The following is an 8,736-nucleotide window of genomic DNA, read 5'->3' as shown; positions in this document are numbered from 1 at the left end:
TGTTTACATAGCGCTGCATAAGCGCCAACTTTTGCACTCAACTGATTTCAATTTTCCGCTGACAAATTTTCGCAAGACAATTTGTGGCATTTTTAATAAGCGGCRAGCACACAAAGCTTCGGACAGATTCGGGTAAGAACAAAAGAAATTTGTGTAAGTAAATAAAGCTCATGGAGAAAGCGCCGAGTGGGCGAGTGCAAATAGAATAATGTGGAGCAAGAAATACCAGCGACTTGAAGAAATGACCAGTGAAATTTAAATTATAAGCGCGAAATATATAAGTTTATGAAAAATTATATAAATATGTATATTGCTATTTTTTCCAAAAATCGCTAACGGAGAAAGTATTAACTTGCACAAACACAATCAGGCAATAGTATGCAGAAGACACCGACACAGAGATGAAGAAAAGACAAGATGTGCGCTTGGTTGATTTCCAGCGCTAAAAAAATATATAATCAAAAAAAAACAAAAGCCGAATACCGTTAAATATACAAAATTTCGAGGTGACTAGCTGCAGCGCCAGTAGTCACCAGAGGAGAGCTCAGCAGCACATACAGACGCAGTGGACTTAAGTGGCAGCAATGCCACAAGGCGCAAAGTTAGCTGGGCATTCGTGCCACATGCCACACGCACTTGCAGCCAACGTCTGCCACACTGCCGTACACATCACGGTAAAGGTCACTGAACACGAAAACGAAAAAATACACTTGAGAAAATGGAAGCAACGAAAGTAAGAATRAGAAACCAAAGGAGCATGGCGAATGGAATGCACAAAAATGGGAAATGATAAAACTGAAGTATGCGACTTTGTCAAAAAATATTTAAATTGAGAAGCATCATATTAATGCAGAAAAAATACAACAAAAATTTACACAAATTTGCGAAAATCACACACTGTGACACAGACGCACACAGCCAAATACATTGAACTACTACTACTACTACTAAAGAGCAGAAAAGTGGAAAAGGAAATAAGCGAAATGGAAGAAATCGAAAAATGCTTGCTTCGAGTATGAGAAAGCAAATCAAATTATAAGAAAATTGCGGCAAACTTCGCCAAAGCGACGTCCGGWTGGGGCTCGGGGCGAATTTTGTGCGCCACACTTTTGTGCATTCAAAATGACTGAGAAGACAAAAGTCGCCGCTGGCTGGACAAGAGTTGCGCCAACAAAGGCAGTCGAGAGACATGCGGCAGCGGACACAGCTACAAGAACAGCCATAGCGAAAGCAACTAATACAACAGCAGCAAAAGCAAGAACAAAAGCAGCAGCAGCCGGAACAGTTCAGCAAACAGCATTTGAGTGAATTTCTAATTTTCTACTGCAGTGATTTCGTATGCACAGCACTCAAGTGTGTGAGCCGCTGCTGCCACTGCCGCTGTTTAAAATAATGTCGGCGCCGCTCAGCTGCAAGCGAGATTGTGTGGGTGGTCCTGTTGAGGGCTGGTGTTGGGCGCAAATGCACATTGCATGCGGCTACTTAACAATCGTTGCAGCGTGGGCAATCGTGCGGTGCAAAACATCTACTCCAATGGCTCACCGAAAAGCATGCATTCCACATTAGCGTGCCCTGAGAAGTGAAGGATCTGAAAGTCCCAGAGGAGCTAGAGCGTAGATGCAGTGAAATTTCTTATTTTTTTTTTTTTTTTTTTTTTTTTTTTTTTTTTTTTTTTTTTTTTTTTTTTTTTTTTTTTTTTTTTTTTTTTTTTTTTTTTTGCAAAAAACATACCATAGTAAGATATATTTTTCTACACCAACAGCATGTATAGATTTCAGTGCAGAAAAAACTTACCAAAGTTCTTAAAAAACAGATATTCGAACATGAATATTTTCGAATGTAAGTTAGCTTCATTTTCCGATGTTAAGTTAGAATAATGATATTGTTTTTTCGTATTTCTTAAATTAAAAAAAGCTATACTAAAATTTTATTAATTTGCCATTTAGCATTTTTCCATAGGACTCATAKGTTAGGTTAGGTTAAATGGCTGATCAAAGATCGCAGATGGACTGCTGTTTGTAATCCTTTGTGTAGCCATAGAAAAGAATAACTCCCGTGTTCGAACTTGTTTTCACCTCATCTTCTTCAATACAGCTTCTGCAAATGGCGTCTGGTAGGATTCCCAGCCTTACGGCGTGTATGCCAATAGAGCAATGGCACGTTAAAAGCCGCTCTAGTTTTATGCTAGCTTTATTGAGAGCAAAGGGATCACTAGATCTTGCGAGCGGGCCAAAAGGCCTGGTACCCATACCAGTCAAATCACAGGGACACTTGATGCTATTGATAACGGTAAGGCACTCTCTGATCAGCCCTGAAGGCACAGTTAACGAGTTCAAGACGAGTATCRACGCTCTGCTAACTGAGTGGATGGACCTTTCTCAGAAGAAGGCTGCACTCCGGAGTGGTAAATCTACTGCTACCTTAATGGCTGCAACCTGGCCTGAAAGACACTGCAATAGGCAGGATGTCTGAAACTGGACTTAATAGAGAACTCCTGACAGGAAACGCCTCCACCCAAGCTTTGACCATGTTTAAATGATGATTAAACTTCGCTAATTGTGCAGATAGATACGGAAAGTTACAAATTTTACTGTTCAATATTACATGCACAAATTGCTGATCATTAACATTGCTGAGAAGCAATTCCAGAAATTACAGCTCACTTTTAGGCACTACCACATTACACTGACTCGATAGTGTTTGTGTTGGCAAACGTTGTGTTTGTTGGTGTCGGTAACGGCAAAACCAAATTTATACTCATCAGTAAGCAACTTAATCAAAAAATAAGAAAGGAAAAAAAGTAGGTAAACTTAAATTTTTTAATCACAGAACTCAGACTATTTAAAGAAACCAAATTACAACGAGAGAAAGAAATTAAATTATTTAAAAAATTGGACCACATCATTCTTAAGAGAATATATTTTAAATATAATGATATTTAAGTCAACTGAACAATCGAAAAAAGCGAGGTATATAGYATGTAGGTTTTCGTGAAATATTAACACGATTCTGACCATTATTGACACCAGGGCACAATATTCAGGAAAATTTTATTTCATCATTTTCTTAAGATAGCTCACAGATTGTCCGATAAATGCAGGTACACCTTATACTCAGGAATTATTCAAAAACTTCAATAGTACGATTGTTGCTTTTATATGTCGGGATTAGATAACAAAAAGAAGTATTAGTCATCGAAAATCGCGTTATTGTTCGTTAGATATTATCCAATAGGAGCTGTAAACTTTTGCACTGCACAAATTGTCAACGCCACTTTGATTGAGGCAGTCTCTTCACAACAGCATCTTGAAGGAATCACCGTGAGGTGTCGAAAATTGTTGACATCTTAATTTAACTTTTACATACGGTAGTAAAAACTTGTTTGGTACCAAATCAAGACAACTTGGTGTATCGATCAWYAAATYRATGTTTTGAGTACTCAAAAATKCAGTTACTTCAGTCGATGTGTGAATGCTTGCAGACAACTGGCAAACAAATGGTTATGTACCAGTCAAAATTTACTTTTCTGCGCTGTTATAGTTGGTATGGTTGCGACAGAGTTTTCGGAAAACGTGACAACCAATTGCTTAGAGCTACTGTTTACTTTCAAGTCCATAACTTATGACCCGTCACGTTGTCATTCGAAGCACCACTATCATATTTTTTTTTTTTTTTTAATTTTCTCCATCAGTCCTTCCGAGCTTGTCTAGCGATTGATAAATTAAAAGATTTAACGCGAGAAAATTGTTTAATTTAATTTTTTTTTTTTGCAATTAAAAGTTCTAACAATAATGAGCTTATGCTGCTCTCACAAATGCCTATAGTTGTTTCAATCTCACTGCCAGGTCACTTAACGATTAATAATTTCCGGATCATCAATTGATTTTGGACGGCCTTTACGAAATTTGGCTTGGAGACGACCTCGTTTGGATTCACTATAATCRATAAACACTTGTCCTAGAAGAAGCTTTTTCCCTAAAAAAGCTAAGTTAATCCATGTTGGAAGTTGTAAAAAATATTAGCGAGATTTCCTTCACGTCTTAGTCTGTTTTTTGGTCGAGATGAATATTTTTAGTTACTGTAAAGAAAAACATTTTCAGTATGTAGAACATCAAAAATATCAAACTTTATGAAAAAGTTGTGAGTGTACATATTGCAACGCTAATCCCTTTTATCGCACAGAGAAATCGATAATATCGGGAAAAGAACAGCCATAGTCACCGAAAATCACATACTCGGCTGGGAACTTATGGTCCGATTTTTGATCACTTTTTATGTGAAAATTTAAGAGCAATGTTTACTCCAGCAATTCGAACTTAAATTCATGAATATTAGCCATTGTCAAAATGCTCTTATGACGCGATGCATTGTCCTGTTGAAAAAGATATTTTTTCCTCTGCAAACCGGGTCTTTTTTCACGAATTATTTCCTTTAACTGGTCCAAAAGCTGGCAATAATATTCAGAATTAATTGTTTTACCAGTGTTCAAGTAATCCACTAACAAAATTCCTCTCGCATTCCAAACAACTGATGTCATAACCTTTTTGGCCGATTTCGGCATAGGAACTCGTTTCGAAGCCGAACAATGAGTTTCGCATCACTCTTTATCATCTTGGATAGATCCAAGTCTCATCGATGGTGATGAATCGACGCACAAGAGCCACTTTATCCTTTTTAAAACGCTGCAAAAGTTGCAGAGAAAATCCCATTCGAATGTATTTTGGTTCCATTGTCAGCGAATGCGGCACCCATTGTGCACCCAGCTTTCTAAACCCCAAAACTTCACTTAAAATATGGCTCAATAGCCTAATGAGATGTCTAGGGCCTCTACTAAATTATTCGCAGCCACTTGGCGACCTTCCAAAACCGTATTCTGTATTTTGGCTATGATTTTTGGTGTTGATACGCTTTTTGGACGTCCTTCACGTGGATCGCCTTCAAGGCTTGTACGACCACGTTTAAATTCAGCAATCCATCTTTCTACTGTTCTAAAGGTAGGTGAACAATCATTATACACTTTTGCTACGCTTTCCAAAAATTATAATTATATCACTGCACCACATTCAATTTTTTCCATTGTGTGACTGTGACACGGAGACACTAAATGGCTTGTAAAGTTCATATGAAGAGTGTACCAAAAAAAAAAAAAACGGTTGGCTTGTAGCAACGCCCTCTTTTATCGAACGGCAAGCCTTATTGCACARCCAGRTAATGCTTCYGACGTTTTTCTTTAGCATTTTAGTAGTTTAGTATAATTTGCCTAAAAAAATCACATTGATTGAATTTCCTGGAGCTTTCTAATGCATTTCTGAAAATATAATCATAACACAAAATAAAGCGGAAGTTTGTCGCAGTCTAAGCAGTCTAAGTGCTACATTGTTATTATTATTATTTTTTAAGAATTTATTCTATTTTTATATCTCTTATCTCTGCAAGTTAAGAATCAACTACGCCACTGCAGTACATGCAAATTAAATTACAGCCAAACTCAAGCAAATTTCACTAAATTTCATTTCCACAAGCTGTTGCGACGCTCCGTTRTGTTTATACTTAAGAAATTTTCTTTCAATCCTTAAAAGCATTTTATAAGCGAAGCGCAATAATAACTTCCCAACATCCGTACCAAGTCTTGAACGGGTGTATGCATGTAACGGTACACAAGCCTGGGAGTAAATGCGTGTTTGAATGTGGGTGTATGTGTGTATGAGTAAACAAAAGGCCTCAGCACCAAGTCATTTTTGAGATTTCTCACTACCGTCAACGTTGTGGCGTTCCGCAAGTTACGGAAAATAATACCAAACAAAGAAATTGCTGCSAGCGAGTTTGGTAGGGGAAATTGTGTGAGAAAGCAGCAAACTGCAACTACAAGTGAGCTTATATTTGACGTAAGTGCGCGACACACGCGCGCAAACAATTTCATGTACACATATGCTTATGTGTTCGCACTACCTTTGCCTCCGAAGTATTTTTGCAGCGCAGACTTTTTAATGAAGAAAATTAATGTAATCGCTTTACTCGGCGTCTAAAATTCTTGGTAAATGATGCATCCGTGATGCTTACTTCCACCCACCGCATTTGCTTGATGAAATACGCGTGCGTTGCTCTTTGTTGTTTTTTTACACAGGTTAGTAATAACTTTACCGCTTAAGCGAACAAAGCAAACACATTACGGTTAAAATTGACAGTTCTCTTTTCGAAAGTACATAAATGTAGGAAGTACTGATAAAATGCGCTCTAGAGAGCGTGAGCTGAACCTCTAATGCGATATTCTGTTGTRTTTACGGTTATATAAATAAATATGTTTAATTATAGATTACAATAACGGTTTGTTAAATATATTGAAAAAGCAAAAGCTTGAGCGAAGGTGTGAGAAGAACATAGGARACAAAGAAAAATATAAATTTCTGTTTAACAACGGAGAAAGCTTGGAGAAAAAGCAGGAAGACACATTAATTTTGGCTGCAMCGAAACTARCATACCCTTCACAAGTACATTTTTATGCCATAAAAGTATATACAAGGATCTTTATCGTGATTTTTAAAAGTTAGTTTGAAGAGCAGCCTTATGTTATAGTGAATCGATGTGAACTATTGTTTTGGGGAATCTTTCTTTTCGAGTTCGTCACGATMTCTSCKCAAATAAAAAAWTTTTCCATGCTARAACTTGAGCTTGATCAATCAATTTGTGTCTCAGCTCTGTTTTATAGTGATGCGATGTCGGCTTCTTGAAGGTAAGAGAACGTGTCCAAAACTACAGATCCATATTACAAGAAATGATGGTTAATACGCGTATGTCACTSTAACAAGCCATTAATCTCCATTAGGATGGCAAGAATTAAATAAGTTGTCGTCGGCATCGTCCAACGGTAAGTGAGTAGGTTTAGTGGAGCATGCAAAGAGGTGGTCAGTGTCATGCGTTTACTCATTGCCTTGCATGCGTTGGACATACTTGCATATTAGACATGTCGGSGTYTMTTCTGGATAAGTAGGAGTTCACWCTCGTTYCTCRCGGCAACTCGAGCAGTTTGTCTGCAATGGGTGGTGGTTTGACTGCAAGTACAGCATTCACGGAGACGGACTTGATGAAAGTGTTGATGGCTCCACTGTGAAAGGCGGTCAGTGCTTGTCTGAAGTTTGTTGCACCCGAAATCAGGTATTGCTATTGTTTGAAGAATGACCTCCTTGGAGGCGGTTTCAATCCGAGCAGGGGACTGCAGAGATGATTTCTGCGAAAGCACCCCAGATGGAACTACTTGAAGAGGAGTTCATTATGATCCTTATTTTCTGGGAGTATACGGGCCTCGATTGGAGATATCAAGAGACATTCTGTCGTACTTTGGAGTGCAGTGTTCTGACAAGTTTCGAGCTACCTCGTCTGCATATCGTCTGCGTATTGATGCGGCGTAATTGAGGACCGGACGGCTGGTTGCATTCTAAGTTGTCAACAACGTTTCTCTGCAGCTCTGTACTTTGGCAATAATCGCGGTCGTGTGAGGAGTGAAGGAGTACAAACTGTCAAAAGTCACACTTAATATTTAAATATTATTAACAGTCGGAATCTTAATGCTATCACCTGCAATATTAAGTTCAGCTCTATACTCTTTCGTCCAGTTTGTGAATACGGTCGCTGTGGATTTTATGGAGAAGAATTATAAGTTCCGTGCAGCGAGGAAACGAGTAAGGTCGGCTCATGTGCTCATGCTGACCACTTATATATRTACTTTATACACTTAATTAAGTCTATGAAGCAAAGACCGTCGCCGCCCAATCGATAGCTTGAGGTAGACTAYTAAGGACAGTCACCTCTTCACAGTTCAGCTGTTGTGTGACAACGTCAGCAACAATTTCTTATACTCTTAATTTGAGTTTATTTATTTTACGCATTATTTCAACAGTATCAATGAAAGCAGCTCTTAAATGTAGATCTGAGCTGAATTTACAATTTTTTTCTAATGATTTCTGAGTCAGTCTGTTTTTAATGCTAAATTTATTTTTTTTCATTCTCTTCACAAAACTTCGTTCTCTAGCAGTAAAAGAAATCATATGCCAATAGTCTCTAAAACTTGCCCAAAAACATGCCCAATAACATTAATCAAAGTATTACCAAGATACTAATTTTTGATACTCTATTCCGGTTTCCCAGTAAAGTGTACTGCATCGACTGGAATAAAACTAAGTCAAAAGCATTAAGGTCTTGGATATAAGGAAGGTGAGAAAAAGGTTCCCATCTGCAGTTTTTCAAATATTTTTTAACTGTTCTTACAATACAATGCCGAGCGTAGTGTTCATGTAATATGTTTACCTCGTTTATAAACGCAAAAAACCATTTTTTTTCGCTCCAATTTTATGAGGTTTTTGTCGACAGTGTTCCTCATTAATGATATTACCCGGTTTTAGAAGGTAACAGCACGCCTTTTTTTATCTAACAAATACAAATCATAACCTTGGCGATGTGTCTATTCCGCTTTGTCGTTTATTTGATTGKTGACTTGTCGTAACGTTTCAATCCGACACAAAAATTACTGTTTTTAYACTCTCGCAAGAAAGTTGCTAAAGAGAGTATTATACGTGGCGTGGCCCCGCCCCCTACTAACTTTTTTGTACATATCTCGAAAACTACTATAGCTATGTCAACCAAACTGTATAGAGTCGTTTCATTTCGGCATTTCCATATACAGTTCAAAAATGGAATAAATCGGATAATAACCATGCCCACCTCCCATACAAAGGTTATGTT

Source organism: Bactrocera latifrons, unplaced genomic scaffold (assembly GCF_001853355.1).
Source record: "Bactrocera latifrons isolate USDA-ARS-PBARC rearing strain unplaced genomic scaffold, ASM185335v1 scaffold_155, whole genome shotgun sequence".
Lineage (NCBI taxonomy): Eukaryota > Metazoa > Arthropoda > Insecta > Diptera > Tephritidae > Bactrocera > Bactrocera latifrons.
This window is presented reverse-complemented; position numbering follows the sequence as displayed.